This window comes from Neolamprologus multifasciatus, chromosome 23, assembly GCF_963576455.1.
Source record: "Neolamprologus multifasciatus chromosome 23, fNeoMul1.2, whole genome shotgun sequence".
NCBI lineage: Eukaryota > Metazoa > Chordata > Actinopteri > Cichliformes > Cichlidae > Neolamprologus > Neolamprologus multifasciatus.
The window spans coordinates 13686877-13699165 of NC_140460.1; the positions used below are offsets into that span (position 1 = coordinate 13686877).

Genomic DNA, 12289 nt, shown 5'->3' on the forward strand with positions numbered 1-12289 from the left:
GAACCAACAGCGTGTGACAGAGTATCTGCCCTCGGCGTTCCTGTGTGCGATAACATCTTCAGGACAGATATCTCAAGTAAATATTTATTTCAGATGCAGTGTAATCTCACGCTGACCACTTGGCCATGTCCACCTCGGCCATCATAACTCACTGAGTCTTATCTGCTGAGGCTGGTCTGGGCAGAATCTCTTTCTAATGATGAGTTGTTGTTGTTTTTTTTAGGCTGAAAGAGTGAAGAAAGAAATGAAGAAGAGGTGAGCAGGCAGGAACGAAAATGGAAAACAAGTGAGAAAGATTACCCCTGTGACATGACTGCACTCTCAGCCTCATTCATCCAAATCTGCCAAATTTGATGTTAATGAGGCACACAATCCCATGGTAATAGATACCACAACAGCGCTATTGCAGCTCTCCGTTAAGCAGTGCTTATGAATGTAAAACACTTCAGGCTCCATGTAAGCAAACCAAACAAATTTCTGTTCAACAGCGTTTGTATGTTGTTGTTCTCGACCGTCCAATCAGGCCACGCGGGGCATTCAAACATGCTGACGCAAGACTAAAGCTGTCAGGTACGAGAACGATTACGTTTGATTAGGAATGAAAAAAGCAAAGAACAAAACAAAAACTTAAATTTAACAATAAAACAAGCTTTCTCCTTGTTTTACATGTAAAAAAATAAGCATTTAAAGACATCATGCAAGAGTGTCTTTACATAGGATATTTAAGGAAAATGTTTCATTTCTTAGAAAAAAGAGAAAAAAGAAATGACTTTATACGATTAAGTCATTAGTGCCGACTGTACATTCCTCAAAATAAGGAATTCCACATATTTAAGGAAGTCATAAGGCCTGATAACATGACATCCACCATAATAATCAAATTATAAAGACTCTCATTAGTGCATACTTATGTCTGTCTTAAACAACTTAAAGCTCACCTCGAGTTATTTAGAAAATCTGCCTGAAAATCCTTACAAAACAACAATCTCCCATTTTGGCCACAGTTTTGTTTCGTATCATTGTGATAAACATTCAAAGGGTCATTCCGTATATAATCAACAAAATCTAAAAAGAGTTCCCACCTGACATCCCTCAGAATCAGCTGATTTTTATTTTTTGAGGGGGAACAATAACTTCAGTTTATTTAGATGAAGCCAAATGCAATTTCTCTTCAGTTACAGGCCCTGCGGGCATTTCTGATCCGCCATGCCTTCATAAGTACAGGGGATATGTACATGAAACTTTGAGTGCTGACAAACACATTAGAGCTCCTTTAAAAAAAACTGAAGCCAAATCAATTTTACACCCACTCCAACTGTCGCAATTTAGAGCCAAAATACGGTTTTTGTTCAGTGGTTTATCTCTAACCAACGTTGAGCTTCAGTATCATGAGATATATCGTGGTTTAAATAAACTGCACTAGCTTAATGTCTGTGACGCTGAGGAACAGAAACAAGCATTGATACAGCGGAAGTTTGATCTGTTTTCTTAGATTCTGCTGGAGAAAACTTTTTAAAAAAATGCATTTTGGGTACATTTTCAAGGGCGATATCAGCAAAAAGCGTCAGGGATGGCTTCTCAGAATAAGCAATAGCATATGAAAGGTGTCATTTTTAATTAGCATTTGGATACCAACTCATCAAATCACTGTAATAAGCAGAAATCAGTATCAGAAATGCTGGAATAAAGTTAAAAAGTGCAAAATTTCAGTCTGCCCCTTGTACTTCAAGAGCCTGTAACTAAGGAAATATTCAAAATATGAAGGTAAAATTTTCATTAAATATTCTGAGGAGAGTTAGGTGGGGCCTGACTTTTCATTGCCCCATAATTAAAAAAATGCAAATTAATAAAGTCCAGTCATTGCAGTTGCTGCTTTAACAAGGTGCTGTTGATGTTTGCCAGACGGCTGAAGAGGAAAGTTTGTTTTCCTGTGCCGTTGCTCTGTATAATATTTGGTCAAATGTGGGCACAAGGTTGTCAGAGCCGGCAGGACTCGCCTCCACTGAACATTTACAAGAAACAATGAATAACAGGATACTTAAAACACTTTTTCAATGGAACCAACCATGTGGTAACGTGCCTACACAGCAGTGAGGCAGCTCACATATCATTACAAGGTTTCTCATCTAGGCTCTGAGCCTATCGCTCCCTGCAAACACAACACACACAGAGAAATAGGGGAGTGATGAGTAAAAATCCTCCCGGAGCCTACATTAGTCTCATCGCCCCAGCATCTCTAAAGTGGCACTGACATATCAGAGGAATAGCTGGGAAACACTGCAGCTTAAACAGATCACCAAATCTGAGGGTTTCTTTGGTGTATGGCATGTCAAGTGGGCACAAAAACCTTCATGCGCTTAGTTGTGGTCATCTTGACTGTTTTGGATGGCCATGTTTTATGCTTTTCCAGGTAAAAAAAAACAATGTGTGACTTTGTGCTACTCATGCATCATATGAACATAAATCATATCAATATGCATATGAGAAAAAATAGGTTTAGGTAGTAGCCAATAAAATACAATTTACTGGCTTGATATGAGCAGTGAAGCACTTGTTTCAGATATAATAAGCTAAAACCAAGCAAACATGTTTGGATCAGATTTTCTACATGGGGTTTTGTTTCAGTCATGAAAGCTTTTAACAATAAATGCACATATAGCATGCTGCCAAACCTATGAGGTTGGAAAAGCTCTGGAGAGAATGTAAAGAGGGAAACGATTCAGAGGTAGGACTTATATTTTTCTAAAAAGATGCCTCCATTCAGGTGCTGTGATTTCTCTACATAGGGTAGGATGGTATTAGGACTGGGAGGAACATGAAGAATAAAAACAGAACAATCGTTGGTGCTGCGATTCATGACTATTGAACGAGAGACCACAACAATTCATACAGAGGACATAACATAACTTCCCTGATGCAGTTCCCCGGAGAGTCCAGTAAAACCTGAAGGATTTATCCATTTATATAAAGTCCTTTCACGGAAATGAGTCAAAGAAAGCCCGTCTCTGGCTCAACAAAGAGTTAAGCATTTTATATTCTACTGTGAAGCTAAACTGTTCTTGAAATTCAGCTGGCAGCCAGCCTCACTAGTCATCCGTCGATTTGATGTGTGCTTCAAGAATCTGGCCCAAACAGCCAAACTGTGAGCCAGCAATCCAAACAAACAGTGTGAGAAACCAAGAAGCATCCCCGGCAAGTTAAATTTACACCAGCGCTGTGGCCCGGTCGTGTGCAGTGGTATCCATCAACTCACTTTTCTGCTTCTGTGATCCTTTACTATTGAAGGAGAAATGAAACCAATCTCTGTGTAAAGGCAGGTTTGCACTACTTTATCTTAGAAAAAACATTTGATTGGAGTCAAATCCCACCTTAAATGTTCAGCACTTTTGGCAGCTGCTGCTAATTTAGTTTTCAAACGATGGCTTAAAGAACATTTTGAAAGGAAACAGATTTCAACAACTATTTTAGATGAAGCTTTACAGGTACAATTATTACATATTGTTTTATTCAGAACTTCCAAATTAACGCGTGTAAAATTAAATTTAAAACGGGATGTAAATGTTTTTCATCTATTAAATAAATTTGAAACAGTCACTTAGTCCTCTGCATGTTAAAAATAATGCATCATCTCTCTGAGAAAAAAAAAAAAGAGGGGAACTGTATCAACGGTGCACACTTCCTAGGATGGTATTCTAGCAAGCCAGGTATCACATGAGCGGGATTAAAAATCCAGAATAGCTGCCCAGCACCTTCAATTAATGAGAAATTTACTCTGTTAATGTCAGACACCTTAATGCATAATAATATAAAGCTTGTTAATGTTTTGTAATCAGCAGCCTAGATTTGCTTCTGTCACAATTAGGGATGGGTATCGCTTAGGTTTTATCCGATACCGGTGCCAAACCGGTACTTTTGAAACGGTGCCGGTGCTTAAACGGTGCTCAAACCGGTGCTTAAAGAATGGAGAACACAAAATTGGTCCAAAAACCTCTCATGTTCAGCTGGTTTTTTTGTAAAAAGATAACAATGTTTTTCTGCCTTTTCTGCAGCTATGGGGCATATATGGTATCACTCTTGGCTGGAAGCAGTGCTTAAACAATGGAAAAAACACAAACTTTGTCCAAAAACCTCTCACGTTTAACTGTTTTCCACTTTTTCTTTGGTCATTTTAGCCTTTTTGGCCAGGGTGAAGGGAGTATCTGCCATCAAACAAAAAGACAGCTGCATGTAGCTATGACAGTGTTTGCTAGTTCACCTTACGTGCATTAATATAATAACGTGGTTAGCCTATTCAACGTAAATTATACACGAACAACATTAAGCTACTCACGCAGAGAAGAACGGCTGCTGCTGCCATCATCATCCGTCATCATTTCTGCTACACTGGCAGGGCTAGGGGCCAGGACTCTCCTCTTCGGGTTTTTGGGTGATGTTGCTACTTCGGGTCCGATAACAGGCACCACACCCGCCGTAGATGTGCTCGATGTGAGGTCTCGCAGCAAGCTATCAAATACGGCGCATTTTTCGGCTTTTAAAAAAAACGCTATGCGTCGCCAGGTGTTTCATCGGATTTGAGGTGTTACCTCCTTTGACAGTATCACAGTATCAGCTTAAAGCACTTGTTGCAGGCTGCTGAGTTTGCATCTTTTGCTGTAAAGTACAGCAAAAGATGCAAAGTACCGGTATCATGGCACCGGATACCGGTACCCATCCCTAGTCACAATCATACTCAACAAATCAGAAAATAATAAACGTCTTCCACCCTAAACTTATCCCAGTCATACGTTCATGGCACTTCTTCACGTAGCTCGCTCTGCTGAAGAGGAGCGAGCGTGACCATAGTAACGTAGCTGATCATTTCAGATGCAACTTTACAAACAGCTCAACAGATCTCAGCAATGAAAAACTGAATCTGTCAGCTGACTAAAGCTAAGGTTTCTCTATTTCCTGTGTGTCAACTTCACATCTTTCACTATTTCACACAGAAAGATGAAAGAAAGAGAAGAAAGCAGAGGATGAGAGATCATTTGCGAAAATAAGGAGTGCTCAGCTAAGGGACATTTGATCAAGAAGCTAGTTTTGGCTCCTCCCTCGTTCCCACGGGGTCACTACAGCGGGTAGATCCAAATGTTCGATTTGGTAGATTTTCTGACTTTCCTGGGATTTGTGTCTCCTCCCAGAATCAAACAGGCGAATGTGTAAAGCACTACTGCAGTACACTTTACAGGGATGCACCATAAGGAACTGTGCGGAGCAAACTCTGGTGTCAAAGGTTACCACAAGGTTAGATCAAGGGAAATCAATTTAAGCCGTTAGTGTTTAGTTTCACTCACCACATTCTACCTTTTATAATTTATGTCGAGGGACTGCAAAGGAGCCATATTAGCTCATGCAACATCTGCTTTTATCTCGCTGAATTCAGTTGTCTAAATCCACAAAGAGCAGTAAATCTCAAAACAGCAGCACATCAGATGATAACAGCCTGTCCAGAAAGGAAAATCTAAAAGCGCTAAAAATACAAATTATTAAACAAATTTTTTCTGCGCAATTCTTTACCCAACACTGCACCACCTCTCCAAATGTTGGGGTTCCCCCTACAAGCCAATTCCCACTTGAACCCCTGCTCAGGACCCACAGAGGAACCGTGTCTGCTACTTTTAAAAAATGTAAATAACTTTATATACTTCTGTTTGCACAGCTTCTGTGCTGAACAATCACAATCGGTGGGACTTATGCAGCTCTGCCTATGCAGAGTGATAAAGAACCAGCTGTAGAACAAATCCCACTGCAAGGTATTTCACATAACCACTAAAAAGACCTGGAAACAACTATGAAGCAAATGAAACACATTTTGGATGCTTATCAGATCATTAAAAATCTTGCACGTGTGTCACATGATTTTGGGTGATGCTGATGTCTAATACTATATACCAAGGCCTCAATTTTTTCCATGTCTTACCTAAAAAAAAGCAGCAGCTTTTTTGTCTGCCCCTCTCTAAGGGCCAGAATAAGCGTATTATTACTAGAAGAATGAAAGTCAGTTAATGAAAGCTGCAGTAGGGAATGAAGCTTCTTGGACCACCTGTTCAGCATTTTCATATTCAGTGAAGAAAAGCTCAAGTTCCCACATGAGCTCCTTGCCATCTGTTTCAAAAATATATCAAATTTTGATTTTCAACAACAGTGCATGCTTTGTTAAGCACAGACACCTCAGAGCTTATCTTAACGTCTGCTTTTACGATTTGTGAAATTTCTGTGAAACTGTATTTGCTGCTTAATAGAAGTAAAGTGACTTAAAAGTGAATTCAGGTGATCTAAAACAATTCAAGCAACAGGTTTGGGGGGGGGGGGGGAGTCAGGCTTGCACATCTCCACTGGGATTATAGACGCAGAAGTGTGACTGAAGCACTGATCAATCAATAAACTGCATCTGACTGAAATCAATTACAGCGAGAACCATTAGTGTTATCAGAAGACAGAAACACAAGTTTGATGTGGATGTTAAAGGAGTTCTCAGCAGCTTATCAGAAATAATGCCAACAAAGAGGCAGCTAATCAGGAGATAAAGACAAAGAGATACTGTAGGCCTTAACTAATACACCAAGTGCATACTTAATGAGCAGCAAAAAACTTTGCGACAACACTTAATTAATAACAGGTCTCATCATTTTGATTTGAAACATTTTTGCAAAGAGGGTGGTGCCTCAAAAACCTCCTTTTGATTGCTTTGGTTGCCTGCAGCCATAGTCACTCGTAGTCTACATGTAATACAACGACTTACCTGCACACACTCACACTTTTCTGAGCTTTAGTGAAACTGGAAAAGTGCCAGACCTGGAGCTTCAAAAACAAAGCTGTGCCTTACAGCTGCAACCTGCACTTTCCAAAACAATCAAAACAACCATTGGTCCAGCGCTGTAAACCACACTATGACCAGTTTTTCCCTACGGACTACTTGCAACTACCAGCAATGACTTGCCAACCATTCACATTGTACACACTTTTCCTTAGCAAGCAACTGTTGCCTAAGGTTCACTGAACGGTCTTCTAGGCCTGTGTGAAAGGGGCTTTAGCAATCAATTTAACAGAGATTGCCTTCAGCAACTACTTGCCACTTGTTATGGATTACACATTTAACCCTCGCAACCAGTGGTTTACAAACAGGGGTAGCCAACCAGCTGTTGGTTTATGGTTTCCAGCCAGTGGTTGGCAGGTGGTTTCCAACAAGTAGTTGCGAGACCAATATCACCCATTCTCTAGGCTTATGGGCCTTAATGGTTATTAAATGGAATTGTAACTCGTGTATACTAATACTCAAGATTAGGGATGGGTACCGGTATCATTATGGCACCAGTTCTGACATAAACAGTAGTAACCAGACCGAAAAGCAGCGCACATTTCGGTGCTTTATTTCGGTGCTTTTTTTTTTCCTGAGATGTGATACACTTCAGATTCTAGCCAATCATTTTACGTTTCCAAGGATAGTAGGCGGGCCCAGGTACGCATGTTCTTTTAAAGCAGAGCTACAGATTAAAAATGTCCAAGGCGAAGCGGTCAAAAGTCTGGCTGCATGCAAACTAGGCAGCCTGCAACAAATGCTTTAAGGTGACTGGACAAGGTGTGCAAAGGAGGTAACACCTCGAATCTGATGAAACACCTGGCGACGCATAGCGGGGGTTTTTTAATGCCGAGAAATGCACCGTACCTACTGCGGGTGTGGTGCCTGTTATCGGACCCGGAATTAGCAACATCCCCCAAAAACCCGAAGAGTAGAGTCCTGGCCCCTAGCCCTGCCAGTGTAGCAGAAATGATGACGGATGATGATGGCAGCAGCGGCCGTTCTTCTCTGCGTGAGTAGCTTAATGTTGTCCGTGTGTAATTTACGTTGAGTAGGCTAACCACGTTATTAAATTAATGCATGTAAGGTGAACTAGCAAAAATCATCATAGCTACATGCGGCTGTCTTCTTGTTTGATGGCAGATACTCCCTGGCCAAAAAGGCTAAAATGACCAAAGAAAAAGTGGAAAACAGTTAAACATGAGAGGTTTTTGGACAAAGTTTGTGTGTTTAAGCACTGCTTCCAGCCAAGAGTGATACCATATATGCCCTATAGCTGCAGAAAAGGCTAACATTGTTATCGTTTTACAAAAAAAACAGCTAAACATGAGAGGTTTTTGGACAAAGTTTGTGTTCTCCATTCTTTAAGCACCGGTTCGAGCACTGTTTCAAAAGTACCGGTTTGGCACCGGTATCGGATAAAACCTAAATGATACCCATCCCTACTCAATATGTCACAAAAACATCAACAAAAAACATTTCTTGAGGTCAAAATGACCTTTTTCCTTGACCTCTCTCTCAGTCTGAGCACTTTTGCCAAATTTGAAACACATTTCCACAAAAAGATCACAATCCAAAGAAGGATGTTAACTAGAGATCAGAAAGAGGAATATAGTTGGCCATTTAATTAAATTCTATTTAATATTATTTATATAGCAACAATTCACAACAGCAATTACCTCAAGGCAATTTATATTATTAGGTAAAGACTAGGGATGGGTATCGTTTAGGTTTTATCCGATACCGGTACCAAACCGGTACTTTTGAAACGGTGCCGGTGCTTAAATGGTGCCCAAACCGGTGCTTAAAGAATGGAAAACACAAAATTGGTCCAAAAACCTCTCATGTTCAGCTGTTTTTTTGTAAAAAGATAACAATGTTAGTCTTTTCTGCAGGTATAGGGCATATATGGTATCACTCTGGGCTGGAAGCAGTGCTTAAACAATGGAAAAAACACAAACTTTGTCCAAAAACCTCTCATGTTTAGCTGTTTTCCACTTTTTCTTCGGTCATTTTAGCCTTTTTGGCCAGGGTGAAGGGAGTATCTGCCATCAAACAAGAAGACAGCCGCATGTAGCTATGATGGTGTTTGCTAGTTCACGTTACATGCATTAATTTAATAACGCGGTTAGCTTACTCAACGTAAATTACACACGAACAACATTAAGCTACTCACGCAGAGAAGAACGGCTGCTGCTGCCATCATCATTTCTGCTACACTGGCAGGGCTAGGTTCATCGGATTTAAAGTGTGACCTCCTTTGACAGTATCAGCTTAAAGCACTTGTTGCAGGCTGCTGAGTTTGCATCTTTTGCTGTGAAGTACAGCCAGACTTTTGACCGCTTTGCCTTGGGCATTTTTAATCTGTAGCTCTGCTCTAAAAGAACGTACGTACCTGGACCCGCCTACTATCCTCGAAACGTAAAATGATTGGCTAGAATCTAAAGTGTATCATTCCATACCAGTTGGTGGCGGTAATGCACCTTTCAGTTGTTTGCCAACCGCCAATAGAAATGTAAGGAAGAAGAAAGTGTATCACAGCTCAGGAAAAAAAAGCACCGAAATAAAGCACCGAAATAAAGCACCGAAATGCGCGCTGCTTTTCGGTCTGGTTACTACCGTTTATGTCAGAACCGGTGCCATGATGGCACCGGATACCGGTACCCATCCCTAGTAAAGACACTATAATAATACAGAGAAAAGCCCAGGAATTAGACAAACCCCTATGAGCAAGAACTTGGCAAGAGTGGAAAGGAAGTACTTAACAGGAAGGAACTAACAGAACTTGGCTCAAGGAAGGGCAACCATCTGCCTCCACCCGTTAGAGGTAATGAAAAAAAATATTTTACAGCACAATTCAAATTTTATTTACACTGTTCCAAATTATTATCCACAAAAGAGTTTTGAAAAATGTATTGGTTGTAAAGAAGTGAAAATGGTAATTTGTTGAATTTGCAGCATTAGAAGAAAAGAAAAGTTATTTCAGTTAAAAACATGGCCAAGTAACAGGTTAACATAAGACCCCTTCTTTCATTTAACATTCACAATTCTTGCATCCATTAAATTTGTGAGGTTTTGAACATTTTCTGCTTGAATTTCTTTGCACGATGTTAGAATATTTCTCCCACAGCTGCTGTTTTGATGTAAACTGCCTCCGAACCGCATAAATCTTTTGCTTGAGGATACTGCAAAGGTTCTCAATAGGGGTGAGGTCAGGAAAGGATGAGGGTCACATCATGAGTTTCTATCCTTTCATGCCCACAGCAGCCAATGCCACAGAGGTATTATTTGCAGCATGAGGTGGTGCATTATCATGCATAAAGATAATTTAGCTACGGAAAGCACAGTTCTTCTTTTTGTACCATTGAAGAAAGTGTTCAGTCAGAAACACTACATACTTTGATGAGGTTATTTTCACACCCCTACAGGGGCCTAGCAGCTCTCTCCCCATGATTCAGTCCCAAAACATGACTCCGCCACCTCCTTGCTGATGCCGCAGCCTCGTTGGGACACGCTGGTCATCCACCAACTATTCATTACTCCATCCATCGGGACCATCCAGGGTTACACGGCACTCATCGGTAAACAAGACTGTTTGAAAATAATCTTCATGTATTTCTGGGCCCACTGCAGCTGTTTCTGCTTGTATTTTTTTAGGGATGGCCAAATGTCAGGTTTATGCACAACTACACAATCCTACACCTTCAGTTTCGTGGGACTCCAGAGGCACCAGCTACTTCAAATACCTGTTTGCTGCTTTGTAATGGTGTTTTAGCAGCTGCTCTCTTAATCCGATGAAGTTGTCTGGCAGAAACCGTCCTCATTATGCCTTTACCTGCACAAACCCCTCTGTGCTCTTAATCAGCCACAAATTCATTCACAGTACGATGATTACGCTAAACTTTTTGTGAAATATCTAATGCTTTCATGCCTTGTCCAAGGCACTGCACTGCATCTGACACTTTTCTGCGACAGGGAGATCTTTTTTCTTTTTGATGTTGTTTGAAACCTGTGGCATGCTAGGCTCCCTTTGATTGGGCTCACCTAGCAAACTAATTATGACATCACTAATTATGAAATTATATCAGTGACCCTAAGAGGCCTGAGACACAATACCGTCATTGAGTTTAACTGAAAAAAAACCCCTGAATATTTATGACGTTAAAATCTTATTTGCATAATAATTTGAAAAGCAGTGAGGTATTTGGTAACTGATGTCCACGTGAATACTGAATCCTTCGTCATGGAGTCATGTTGTTGTATTTTTATCACCAGAATCTATCAGTTCATTGTTGACATCAAGTGAACTGATGTGAAGAAATTCCCTCAAGACGTGTGTGGTCATGAGGATATACGAGAGAACATCAGATAAAATTCCTGTGGCATAAGAATTTTATCAAACCGCTTAATATCAGGGTGAAGACTCCTTGGATTAAGGACCCAATGATCAAATTCTACATTGTTTAAACGTACAAAATTAAATTAACACAATTTCAACATTTTCATGCACCTAAAAATTAACTCAACGCAATTGTGCACATTATTAGCAAAAATAAATTCATTAAAAAAATAATTACATAATGAAGTATGTAGTATGGAGACTGTAACAACACAAAGCATGATGATCTGGATGGGTAAAATTAAGGTAATCTCATAATTTTACTGATGTTTTTATTGCTGTTTACAACACCACAGTGAGTCACGTGACCGTTGTTTTCAGGCTGAAGTAATGCAGTCGAAAGTCACGACACACCTACAGAAAATTTCCCAGGTATCCATGTAACCTCGCTGTAGATCAGAATCGATCACAAATAAATTCCTATGCAGAGTTTGGCTCAGAGCAGGACAATAGGAGCACACAGGAGCTGAAGGCTTGTGAGCTCCACTTTTTTTTTCTTTTTTTTTTTAAAAGGAGCCTGATTTTTCCGACATTTGGTATCTAAAACACATGATCTGTTTTCTCCTCACCGAGGCTAACTAACTAAATTAAGACTGCATCATGGGAACACCCTTAAGCCAATTTTCAATGACGCAAATACCTTGAATAATACACAAATATCTGTAACTAATAAACTTCCTAGAATTTGTTACACATTCATTGAAAAAAGTTGCAAATTATTTAATCATAAATGTACATGTTTTAAAATTTCCTACTTCCAAATTTGGTGTACTTGTGACAAACACAGAACTCACCGAGTTACATGTGCATCCTACTTATTCATCACAACATACATCATGATGTACATCCTGATTATAAAAGAAACAAACAAAGGTAAGGCGGCTTTTGGTTCAATGTCTAAACAGAAAAAAACCAAAAACGGCCACTCCGCATTAACTACCTCTACCAATCAAGCATCGCATTAGTTTTCCTGTAGATATGCATGTAAGATGCCTAACATAAAGTATGGTAATAAAAGAAATAAAACCAGACTTTGTATGGAAACACATGCA

At 39.9% G+C, this 12289-nt stretch overlaps 1 protein-coding gene across 6 annotated transcripts in view; it reads right to left on the reverse strand.

The window, feature by feature from the left end:
• The window catches only part of lpp (LIM domain containing preferred translocation partner in lipoma), a 207297-nt gene that overhangs the window by 162827 nt on the left and 32181 nt on the right, over window positions 1-12289 (reverse strand). The gene's annotated exons all lie outside the window — the stretch shown is intronic.